Below are 13,258 nucleotides of genomic sequence, written 5' to 3'. Positions count from 1 at the left end.
CAATCGCACATTTGTCCGATACTCGGTAAACTTGTTTCTTTTTTTTTCTTTCCTGCTAAACGGTGGTGGGGGACGGTGTCAAATACCTTCCCGAAATCAAGGAACACGGCATCAATTTAAGCGCCGTTGTCCGTATAGCTGCCGGCCGTTGTGGCTGAGCGGTTCTAGGCGCTTCAGTCCGGAACCGCGCTGCCGCTACGGTCGCAGGTTCGAATCCTGCCTCGGGCATGGGTGTGTGTGGTGTCCTTAGGTTAGTTAGGTTTACGTAGTTCTATGTCTAGGGGACTGATGACCTCAGAAGTTGAGTCCACATAATGCTTCTTATGGAGGAATAGAGTGAGCTTACTTTCACAAGATCTCTGTTTGCGGAATCCATGTTGATTTTTGTGGAGGAGATTTTAGTTGTTCAAAAACATCACAATTTTTGAGCACAGAACATGCTTCACAATTCTTCAACAGACTGACCTCAACGATGTTGGCCTGTAACTATCGCCTTATAGCCGAAGGAGTCTTGCGATCACATTTCGCCCAACCCCTAAATGTACTGATGTAATGGAAATAAGGTCGAAGGAGCTGCGTTCTTAAACAATTGCAATTTGGATGATCGGACACGCGGTTGCTTAAGTACTTCACAATTGATAAGTCGTTTTCAACGTTTGTTACTTATATATTCAGTTAGAACATCAAACAACATGGAATATATAGAATTATCTGGCAAGTGGCTGAACAAAATGGTAAGACCACCATAAGTAAAAAAGAAGAAGATTTTGATTAAATAGGGAAAGAAGAAGACTAACGAAGAAAAAAAGGCTGGAGTAATGGTCGTTTAAGACTGAATGTTCCAAAGCGCAGAACTTTCATTCACATGAAGGAAGAAACCCCAAATAAATCACGTGGCGGAAATCGTGTTATTATTCTATTTTTGTTGTTGTAATATCACTATACACAATAATTTACAAAGTTATTAGTAATGAATTTCGTTGAAAAAGTTCCAGAGCTCTCTGCAACATCTCATGAGTTGACGTGACTCTGTCGAATTTAGCCAAAGAGCTTAATGCCACAGATAAAATACTCAGAGATATTAAGTGCAGCTATGTGGTCGCCTGAGCGCTGTTCAAGAAGAGCCAGCAACGGGTTTCACTCCCTCCCTTCCGTCAACATCAGGCAAGAAAACCGTGACCCCATACTACACCCCAACACATTGCGACCACCTAAATTCAAGACACATGCTTAAGACGCAAGGAGTCACTCTTCTTAGAGGAATAAAACATCTTTCGATTACGAGGATGAAAGAATCCTCGATATTTTTCTGCCGACCACGTCATAAATCTTCCCTTTTAAAACAGGTCAAATGTGCGATTTTCTACAATCACCAAGTCGATCGAGTTTTCACGAAGAACGTCCAAACATTACAGTCCACGTGGATCAGCGTCCGAGTATTATAAGTGATAGATTGTGCCTAGCGAACCAACGCGCTTGATTTCTAATCTATGCGCAAGGCACGTAAATCTGGTGCCTTATCACCGCTCTTTTTCAGTAGAAACTATAAAAATCAGCGCTTAATCATATCTGCTTGCCAGGTTGTCCATTAGCTTGTGAGGAATACTGAGTTCTGTTATCCAAGGTCCTTCCCATAAATGGTACATTTACATCGACAGCAAATATAGAGATGAGTAGCTGAGCTCAGACAAAAAAAGTAATATCCGTAAAAGTTCACGTCCACCCACTGTAAATGATGTGACACATATAGCGGGATAAGGAACAGTCGTGTAGTACGAGATGGTCTGCAGGAATGTAGCCATTAATGCTGGCACTTATTGCCAATAACGCTGACAGTTTGCGGCTTCAATAGGAGACAAACGATCTGGAAGACCTGAATCGCACATGCTGTGCAATAATTCACTCCCATTCGCGTCTAACGTGAATATATCAGCTGTATGGGATCTCGGTTGGAAGGTGATTCGAGATACTCTTGAACACTCCCTTCCACATTCACTTTCTCGTTCTCTGTCTAACCTCCTTTAAGCGAACTCTAGCCGACAGTGGGGCCGCGTTTGAAACGAGCTGACGAGTTCTTCAGCTCTAGCAGAGCTCTTCGAAAACAGAATCGAGAACTAGCTATCCCAATATTTGAGCAATGTCGTGCGTGACACAGGAAAAGCTGTGATAATTTATGTGTGGCGTTAATCTCATACAAAAATCGCGCAACAGCCTGGAGGCACTATGATCCTCGAGCTGTATCACTTGTTAGAGGCAAACGACACCACGTAAAGCTTAACATTACAGTAACTCATTGTGTTCATAGACTGATTAAAAAAACCAATAACATTTAGACAGGAAATCCACCACATCACCTAGTTTCTTTACAAATGTTTCGTTTCTGTATGTGTTAAGGGAGAGCATCTATTCTTTGAAAAAATCAGCATGTACTCGTTCCCACCTTAGAGTGATGACGCCTTTAATCCATATGAGCTATCTCAGCTGTATTACAGAAGGAAACTTCTGTTATTTACATTTTTATAATTTCAGATGGAAAGGAAGAAAATACCTTTAGGTAGCAAAAAAAGATAGATGTACTTAAATAATTTGACATTTTTACTGATATAAATATCTTGGTAGAAGAGCCCTTTAAATTCATTACGTTGCAATTTACCTCAGAGGAAGTAAGTTTAGTTGTAGTCGTACAGTTTTCTCCTTCAAGGCCGAAAGAGAATTATTTTCTGGCAAAGAACCATTATTTTATTGTTATAAAAAGAAATTGTCGTTATTTCTGGGCCAGAGAGAGAATACGCAGGAACAACGACAATGAAGCCAGGCTGAGACGGCAAGAAAAGAGGAGGTAAGGGAAAGACGCAGTCTGCACTCCCCTTCCACCCGAAGAGAGAGAGAGAGAGAGAGAGAGAGAGAGAGAGAGAGGGGGGGGGGGGGGAGCGAGATTGGTTAGCGTCGCTGCCTTCGGTGCAGAAGGACCTGCGTTCGATTCCATGTGCCTCAGACGTTTTTCTGAGGTCTGGAGGTCTGTAACGGGCTCCGTTCAGGTTCGTGAGCTCTTTGAGAAAAAAAGGAACAAGCAGCATCTTCAGGATTCATTCACTGAAACTGACGGCTCCAGGGATTGGCGACATGCAGATTACATGTCCCTGGGTCACAGATGGCTCTTCATACTATTTTGTAGCCAGCAGTCGGACAGTGGGAAAAGGCCTAAACCCTAGTAGCTGAGTGGTGTTTACGTTTAATTGTTTGTGTATATTGAGGGCATTACAAGCAGTACTACACTCCCCGCGGCACAACCGATATCACTTTCGGTTCTGTGGACCAAACGCCTTCCAGCATAGCCTACCAGGTTTCATTAGTCAGATATTACTCGATCTTGTCACACATTTGCTAAGACACTCCGTGTCGTCGTTTCTTGCTTCGTAATGGACGACGTGGCGTAGTGTTCGAAAACCTTTAACAAACACAGAAGTAACACCCACATTCGAGGTCAGCATACAATGGATACTCGCTCTCCTTGCTGTGGGACTCTATTTTGCGCCGCTGGGCACCTTTCTAGTCGCTACAACGTCACGTCGACCTAAGAGACGAACGAATTTCGCGTCTGCCACACTTCTGCAATTAATGGAAACTTTTTTGTGAGAGTATTCATGTTTCAACTGTTTTTCTCGTTCCTGAGGAGAAGCCTGCGAATTATCCGGGGATTCGCCTAGAAAGGAGTGGGCAACCGCACGCAGCACGATATTCAAGAACATCGGCCATTAATGCGGTGATGTAATGACGAAGCACGTGGCAGCGTCATGGTTCAAATGGCTCTAAGCACTATGGGACGTAACATCTGAGGTCATGAGTCCCCTATAGAACTACTTAAACCTAATTAACCTAAGGACATCACACACCCATTCCCGAGGCAGGATTCGAACCTGCGACCGTAGCAGCAGCGCAGTTCCGGACTGAAGCGCACAGAACCGCTCGGCCACAGCGGCCGGCAGCAGCTTCATCACTAGTGAACTTCCTTACTGTTGTCTACTACGCGGCGAATGTAGTTAAGGCATAGAAATTCAGCACGTATTCCTATATGGTCTGAATGAGATACACCTGTACCTACCTGTCTCTCAAGTTAGCGAATTACGCGTTAAAAGCTACACTAGCAAGTTAATTTTTTGACGACTGGTCGTAATTGCATTTAAGAAGTCTCTCAGTTGTCTTAATTCCAGCACTGCAAACACCAATTTGTTCCTTAAACAGTCGTATAAGGTCTGAGAAAATTTCTTATTCGTTTTACATCTACATCCACACTCCACACCCCACCTTACGGTGTGTGGCGGGAGATACTTGTGACATACCCTGTTCCATTAGGGAATTGTGCATGCGTACACGGCTGCTGCTAAGCCTCCGTATAATCTCTAATTTCTCTGATTTTCTCGCCGTGCTTATTTCTCGAAACGTACATAGGAGGAAGTTACATGTTTCCCGATTCTTCCTGGAATGTACTTCCTTGGAATTTTAACTTGATGGACGACACTTCTCTTATAGTACGCCGGCCAATGTGGCCGAGCAGTTCTAGGCGCTTCAGTTTGGAACCGCGCGACCGCTACGGTCACAGGTTCGAATCCTGCCTTGGGCATGGATGTGTGTGATGTCCTTAGGTTATTTAGGTTTACGTAGTCCTAAGTTCTAGGGAACTGATGACCTCAGATCTTAAGTCCCGTAGTGCTCAGAGCCATTTTTTTTTCTTATAGTACATAGCACTGAGGTTTGTAGAGCATGTCCGTAAAGCTTCCAAGCCTACTTAACGATCCCGTGACAAAACGCGACGCTTTTCATTACACGTTCTCTGTCTCTTCTACTAATAGAACCAGGTAAGGGCCACCATCTGTTAAGTGATATTCAAAAATCGCTCGAATTAGTGTTTTGTAAGCTACTTCTAAAAATGGCTCTGAGCACTATGGGACTTAACATCTATGGTCATCAGTCCCCTAGAACTTAGAACTACTTAAACCTAACTAACCTAAGGACATCTCACACATCCATGCCCGAGGCAGAGAAAATCCCTGACCCCCCCCCCCCCCCCCGGGAATCGAACCCGGGAACCCGGGCGTGGGAAGCGAGAACGCCACCGCACGACCACGAGATGCGAGCTAAGCTACTTCTTTCGTGGATGAATTACAAGTTTAATTATCTGAAGATGGGCACAATGTTCCGAAACTGTACAATGAAGTAAAACTTTTACAGTAGTTGTTGCAACTGGCTGCAGTTTCCCTCAACAATCCTTTTGAAGCCTTAGTATTTAGCTAGAGGGCAGAATGTTACTTACATCGTCCTGCATGCGTCAAGCTGAAAAATCCTTGAACGTGTACTGCACGCATGTTACTTGATCTTCATAAATTTGAGGATAATTTTCATCTGGAACCGCTGAAGCAGCCTGTGATTTGATGTAGCTTTTGATGTGGAGTTGAGACGGCTTTCTCGCGCTCGCAGTTACAAGAGAAAAAAAAGACGTTAAGTACGAGTAAAACTAGTGATACATAGCATTACGTTCTTCAGACAGATTTGCAAACGTAATGTCGTATGTAGGTCCGCTGCTGCCTAGTTGGTAGGTATGCGTGAGGGAACCAAACAGCGACGTCAACGGTCCCATCGGATTAGGGAAGGATGGGAAGTGTAAGTCGGTCGTGCCCTTTCAAGCGAATCATCCTTGTATTTGCCTGAAGCGATTTAGGAAAATCATGGAATACCTAAACCAGGATGGTCGGTCGCGCGTTTGAATCGTCATTCTCCCACTGGCGGCTGTACCGCTCTGGCACACAACGTAGTTAGTATTGGCAGCGAAAGTTGCTGGCGCGTTACCTTGGCAACGCCGTCAGACGGCCGCAGGTCGGTCTCGCTAGAAGTAATTCGAAGCCGTATTCCTTCGAGCGACGGGAGTTTCCCACTTTCCGCGAACAACATGTGACTAATAGTAACCGCAGCTTCGGTTCAGTTTAGTAAGTGGACTGGGGCAGACGTGCCTCTAGACAGGTAACTACTTTCAACACATACTACTATAAGACCACAGGCAAAGCTGTAATTTTAAATCTTAAGTTTAAATAATTATTCGCGCAGGTGGATCGTATAGACATACCATCGTTCTACGCTCGTACGGACTCCTGTATGGATAACGTAGGAGTAGGTATCCGTGGAGTTTAGCAGCAACTGAAGCAGTTGACACCAAATAAATCGTCCGGTCTGGTCGGAATCGAAATTCGATCTATACAGAATAATCTTCCCCACCGGAGCAAGAGAATGGACCGGCAAAATTACTGACCAATATCCTCAACGTCATTTAGCTGTAGCGTGCTGGGGTTATTTTAAGTTCGAATGTAATAAATTTCCTTGAGATAAAGCTTTCATCCTCAAATAAACATTTATTTGTGCCGATATTGAGTCAGTATAGACTGTCGTAAACTTTTTACTTCGTGTTTCCTTGACTGACCTATAAAAGTATTATATCACTTTTTTTTTTTTTTTTGTCACACGCTTCTATTAGTCTGGATCTATAAAAAGTACCATAGTTTCAATTTAAAAATAATGTTCAAGACTGTACCTCGGCGATTAATGAAATGTATACCCCTCCCGAACAGGCAATGAAGGCCCAACGGTACCGACCGGCCGCCGTTTCATCCTCAGCCCATAGGCGACACTGGATGCGGATGTGGTCAGCACACCGCTCTCCTGGCCGTGTGTCAGTTTCCGAGACCGGAGCCGCTACTTCTCAATCAAGTAGCTCCTTAGTTTGCCTCACAAGGCATGAGTGCACCCCGACTCCCAGCAGCACTCGGCAGACCGGATGGTCACGCATTCAAGTGCTAGCCCAGCCCGACATCGCTTAACTTCGGTGATCTGACGGGAATCTGCGTTATCACTGCGACAAGGCCGCTGACAATTAAATGTATGGCTTTTTAATTATTTTTTTTTCCTTCAGACCATGGCCACTAATCGTCAAGCTGAAAAGCGATTACAAATATCTTTAACGAATGTGATGTTATATTGAATGAGTAAGTTACGTGTGTCGCACAGTATACGGCCGCAACCGGTAACATTTTTTGGAATGATTTTTTTTTTGTTATTTTGCTGTTGGCTGCTGCTGTCTGTGATTCAGAGGTGCGAGCGCCACACCGCTGTCATTTCTAAAAATGTACTTCGGTATTTACAGACAGAGCACATTTTTGTAATCGATTCGTTGTGAACTAAAATTCAAGATAAGACATTTAAAGTGGTTCTGAAAAAAAAATTAAAAGAGAATTATACAAGGTGGGCAAAATATAACAGTTCCGTAAGGTATTTCACGCACTTTAATATAGGCAGCCCAACTTACGTTATGCACACCCAAGACAGCCGATGTAATTGGAGTTGCTTGTTACACACTGAAGAGCTAAAGACACTGGTACACTTGCCTGCTACCGTGCAGGGACCCCGCGAACTCGCACAAGTGCCGAACACGACGAGGCATGGACTCGACCAACGTCTGAAGTAGTGCTGCAGCGCTGTCCATACATCCGTAAGAGTGCGACGGGGGCGTTAGGAGTTAGGGGTGTCGCATTGTCATGCTGGAATTGGCCAAGTCCATCGGAATGCGCAATTCACCTTAATGAATGCAGGTGATCAAAGAGGATGCTTAAGTTTGTGTCACCTATCAGAGTCGTGTCTAGACGTATCAGGAGTCCCATATCGCTACAACAGCACACGCCCCACACCATTACAGAACCTCCACCAGCTTCAACAGTCCTCTCCTGAGATGCGGGGTCCATGGATTCATGAGGTTGTCTCCATACCCGTAAACGTCTATCCGCTCGATACAATTTGAAACGAGACTCGTCCGACCAGGCAACATGTTTCCAGTCATCAACGTCCAATGTCGATGTTGACGGACCCAGGCGAGGCGTCAGGCTTTGCGTCGTGTAGTCATCAATGGTACGCGAGTGGGCCTTCGGCTCTGAAAGCCCATATCGATGATGTTTCGTTGAATGGTTTATGAAACGACCCCTTAGAAAAAAATTAATGAATTACTGTGCTGATAAACCTCTTACGTTATTTGATTTTCTAACAGCTGAGCAGAACTGAACGTACTCAGACATTTCTCTCTTTACTAATTCTGATCAACACTAAACTGACACACAATGTTTTTAGCAGAACGGAATCTGACTTTCAATAATCCCTACAAAAGAATGGCTCTGACTAACAATAACCTATACCTTTCATGAATCACTTACCTCACAAACATCTTCGTTACTCGAACTACTGCAATACAGCGAGCGCCAATACTGCCAGCTAAATAAAAGGTTCTAACTACTGAAGTCACTAACTGCTGATAGGCACAGTTAGCAAATGAAAGATTTTGATAGAGAACAAACAATGTATTTACCTTAATAGTGTTCAAAAGTCATAATATATACACCAGTTCATGACATCCAGTACTACGAATTTACTGTCTCTTGTGGACACGTCCAGATCATCTGCTCTCAAAATTCTGCCATCTCTCTCCCCACATCCACCACTGCTGGCGGCTCACCTCCAACTGCACAACGCTACGCGCTGTTCGCTTCCAACTACCCAACACTACACAAGGGAATATTCCAGCAATGAGTCCAACTGGCAACAGACTGCACTCAGCACAGCCAGTGATATTTTCATACAGAGCGCTATGTGGCGTTACCAACATAAAAATTTCAACAGTCTACTTACAGGTTCGCACGCTGATGACCCAGCATTGCACTCTGCAACAATTTCCGGAAGGGTTGCACTTCTGTCACGTTGAACGATTGTCTTCAATCGTCGTTGGTACCGTTCTTGAAGGATGTCCGTGATTTGATGTTTTACCGGATCCCTGATATTCACCTCGGAGATGTTGTGTCCCACCGTTTGTGCGCTGACTACATTCAGACACACTTAAATCTTGATAAACTGTCATTGTAACAGCAGTAACCGATCTATCAACTGCGCCAGACACTTTTTTTATATAGGCGTTGCCGACCGCAACGCCGTATTCTGCCTGTTTTTATATCTCTGCATTTGAATACGCATACCTACACCAGTTTCTTTGGCACTTTGACGTATTTTGCCCACCCCTGTATCTTGGTTTGCGACCACTTTGATAGCTTTATGTTCGTCACATTCGTGATTACTCAAATGCTGATATGACCTTAAACATATCTAGGAAAGTTTTCAACATAATTATCTGCTACAGGAGTACGAAGAAATAATTTATATTTATCGCTTTTAGAAAAGAGGTATTTAGCTCGCAATATATTCGCCTCGATTACAAAAGACACAGTGCGCAAGTGTAATATAACGCTCTCTTTTTGCGGGAAGGCTACAAACACAGCATCACGTTTGCTCACTAGAGGAATTTAGTCTGGCCGGTTCTAACAGGAGACAGGCAAATCGTATGAACGGAATAAAAGCAAGTTGAGGTGTATTATTATGAATAATCCTATAGTTGTTAAAATTAAAAGGTTCCCTTTCTCCAGGAGGTGGGTGGACTGAAATTTCGTAACGGTATACGAATCCGAAGCTTGGTTACAGACACCGCCGTGTTATGCCAGGCACGGTTCGTCTGAAGGTGGGAAGGCTGTGTTTTCTTACAGACCGAGTACCGGTGCATCAAGCCAGTTAGGTGCTGACCTGCACTCTGTTACATTATAACGTCCACTGTATGTCAGTACATTCAATTAACTGGTCGTGAAACGCACCCAGCTGCATACGTCTAGAATAAATGTTCTGCTAAGACGCTAGAATGAACCAGTATGTATCCTCCACGCCTCAGTCTGCAATGGATACGTGCAAAGCTCTTTTCTGTTTAAGAGATCGTCTCTAAAATCTCTACAATACGATACAATATTTTTCTTCTGTTGCTATAGGCTTGTCCTTGGGGAGTTAATTTGAAAATCTTAGTCCTTCGGTATTGATTAAAATATCAGCTGTTTGGCATATTCGTTTCAGTATTTCAATTGAATGGCAGGGGCGTTCCGTGGGCTAATAATTTCCATTATTCTAAATCTGTTTACTTCATCAAAGGCCTTTTTTTTAAGTCGATAAATACAATATGGGGTCCCCAATTGGAATATCGGTGCTTTTTTCCGTTATTTAATTTACAGTGAAGATGTTATCGTTGTATGTGCGACCTATTAAGACTCTCTCATACTTCCTTTAATATTACATCAGTTATTATATTAAGCCAACTATTTCTTACCCTTAGTCTGCGTAACTCTGAATTAAGCAGACTTATTTTCTTCATCTGATAAATAGAGGCCGGCTGCTGGGACGGAGCGGTTCTAGACGCTTCAGTCCGGAACCGCGGTGCTGCTACGGTCGCAGGTTCGAATCCTGCCTTGGGCATGGATGTATGTGTCCATAGGTTAGTTAGGTTTAACTAGTTCTAAGTCTATGGGACTGTTGACCTCACATGTTAAGTCCCATACTGCTTAGAGCCTGTCTTAAATATAGGTATAAATAAGATCGCATTGTGAACGCGGCGTTTCGGAAAGGCTACGCTTTCATTTTCTGGCGAACCGCCAGTGTATCATAGTCCGTCTCCACATACAGTTAACGGCGGCGGGCATTTAAATATCGAAGCGGCCGCTCCACAACAGTTTAAGGTCAGGTTCTCATTGAAATGATCAAAAGACAAGCAAAGTTTGGAATTTTATTTTGAAACAACGAAATGACATGCAAAGGAACTGTTTGGGGATTATGACTGATCATACTTTAAACTTTATTTTAGATTTTCAGCACAAAAAATAGCGATCGTAATTATGGTTTGATCAAAGGTGTGCGAGTCTGAGGTACGCAGACTGCATGAGGTGTAGCCCCTCAAGAGTTGTCTGGAACCAAAAATGGATAACATCAGTCGATACTACATTAAATTTATGGGAGTTTATACCTAACCACAATGAAATAACCTTAAATTTAACGATATTGTGCTTACTCGAACTTTCCGTTCGATTTTTGGAGGGTTGTTTCACTCTTTATGGCTTTTAAAAAGTAGTTAATAGACAAATTACATGTATTATAGGTATAAGCTCCCACGAAAAGTGGTTACTTTTCGGTTGTCAAAGGCGAGAAGGCAATGTGTGGAACAGTTTTTATTTTATGCTGCACGCAGTTTTGAAAAATCGTTTCTCGAGAAAACCTGTTTGAAGTTTAGGGAAAACTTTCATATATATTATGAGTTAAGTTCGCATAAAAACTACGTGTTATATATTTTTGATGTCACTGAACACAAATCTGAAGTCAGATTTTCAAAGATCAAAAGTGCTATTCCAATATGGCGGACCAAAAATTATGTTTTGATCACCTTTGACCAAATTAGACAAAAAAAGTTTTCGTTACGACTAATCTGCAATTTCAGAACCTTATATTAACCCTACCTCTAACTCGAATTGTTTCTGGAAAGCAATTCCCTCGTTCTCCCTGGCGAGAAAAGGCGATGTGGCTGAGACGAATATGTTGCATTCGGCAGCCTGTACACGTCGTTCGTCAGCTTTTTCGGCGAATATGTCGGCATGCGTACTGCAGTATAATCATTCCTGAGAGAGTCCCATAGCGACCGTGACACTGCTACGAGTAATGGGCAGTAGAAACTTCTGTAACGCACACATTGTAAAAACCTTTTTGTCCCAGCATTCTAGACACATATGCTCTCAAAAAATGCAATTTAAAAAATCGAATTTTCGACCATTTTGAATGAGAACCTGGCCTTAACGGCGATCTGGCCGATTGTTTACGAGTTTCCCCGCCTGTGCTGCTCGCCAACTTGCCTTGAGGGCAAAACCCGTATCTCGACTAACAAGATTCTTGGCGAGTGTTCTGACAACATGTAGTTGGAAATGGATCGCAATTCTTCCAGACGAAGGATAATGTTTGCAGTTCGCTGGAAGGTGCAATGATGACACACTCATTCGTCAGTACATGCGACTGATTGGCTGGAGCGCCTTTTAATAACGAGATCAAACTTTTTACACAAAAAGGGGGAAAAGTGCGAGTAGATCGCGCGCTCTGAGGGTTCCCTATAAACTCAATTATGTCATATACAGTATGCTTCACAAGTCACGTTACACGCTTCTAGGGGTTGCAGAGGGGACCTAGTAGATTAAGTATTACATAGGATCCCGGGTCTAGAAACGTCATCTAACGACGCTACAGAGCGTCTAAGTTAACAGGCGCCCGCGCCTGTGAATGTGTGCGTATACAGGGTGTGTGTATTATACCGGGGAGCCGGCCTGTGTGGCCGAGCGGTTCTAGGCGCTTCAGTCTGGAACCGCGCGGCCGCTGTGGTCGCAGGTTCGAATCCTGCCTCGGGCATGGATGTGTGTGATGTCCTTAGGTTAGTTAGGTTTAAGTAGTTCTAAGTTCTAGGGGACTGATGACCTCAGATGTTAAGTCCCATAGTGCTCAGAGCCATTTGAACCATTTTAAACCGGGGACTTAGAAACGACGGAGAAGCTTCGTTCCCACCGTAGCCCTCAGTGGTTCACAACCTCACAACAGGCCACAGCAGTCCACCCACCTCACCGCCGCCCCACACCGAACACAGGGTTATTGAGCGGTTCGGCCCCCAATGCACGACCCCGGGAACGTCTCACACCAGCGAGTGTAACCCCAAATGTTTGCGTGGTAGAGTAATTATGGTGTACCCGTATGTGGAAACATTGTTTGCGCAGCAATCGCCGAAATAATGTAACTGATATACACTTTTACGGATATGGTGTCTGTGCTTTCGGACAATTTTATATTAATACCTTCAGCTGATGACGGGAGTTGATATATATCAACGGGAACAGGTGGAAATGTGTGCCCCGACCGGGACCCGAACCCGGGATCTCCTGCTTACATGGCAGACGCTCTATCCATCTGAGCCAGCCAGGGCACAGAGGATAGTGCGACTGCACGCCTCCACTTGGTAAGAATGTCTTCCACGAGTAATGAGTGTGTTGGTTAGGGACACTACGGATGTACTGTGTGGACGTGTAAGGCGAGAATATGGGTCTTTCGGGAGGCGTGCGCGAGATAGTCCCTGCAGTCGCACTATCCTCTGTGCCGTCTGTGGCTCAGATGGATAAAGCGTCTGCCATGTAAGCAGGAGATCCCGGGTTCGGGTCCCGGTTGGGGCACACATTTTCACCTGTCCCCGTTGATATATATCAACGCCCGTCAGCAGCTGAAGGTATTAATGTATAATTCTAATTTCGTAATGTAACTGAGGCGGAAAAGGGGAACCAGCCCG

The 13,258-nt window shown here is 44.1% G+C and overlaps 1 protein-coding gene and 1 non-coding gene across 2 annotated transcripts in view; one reads left to right on the top strand and one right to left on the bottom strand.

Annotated features, from left to right (window-relative positions):
- Nucleotides 1-13,258, bottom strand: part of LOC126268125 (semaphorin-5A) — a 614,642-nt gene that overhangs the window by 410,932 nt on the left and 190,452 nt on the right. The gene's annotated exons all lie outside the window — the stretch shown is intronic.
- On the top strand, nt 12,253-12,336 carry Trnas-gga (transfer RNA serine (anticodon GGA)). The gene is given in 2 exon segments: nt 12,253-12,292; nt 12,302-12,336. It is a non-coding gene; the product is annotated as a tRNA-Ser (tRNA).

This window comes from Schistocerca gregaria, chromosome 4 (genome assembly GCF_023897955.1).
Source record: "Schistocerca gregaria isolate iqSchGreg1 chromosome 4, iqSchGreg1.2, whole genome shotgun sequence".
Lineage (NCBI taxonomy): Eukaryota > Metazoa > Arthropoda > Insecta > Orthoptera > Acrididae > Schistocerca > Schistocerca gregaria.
The sequence above is the reverse complement of the archived record's forward strand: the minus strand, read 5'-3'. Positions and strand labels throughout refer to the sequence as shown.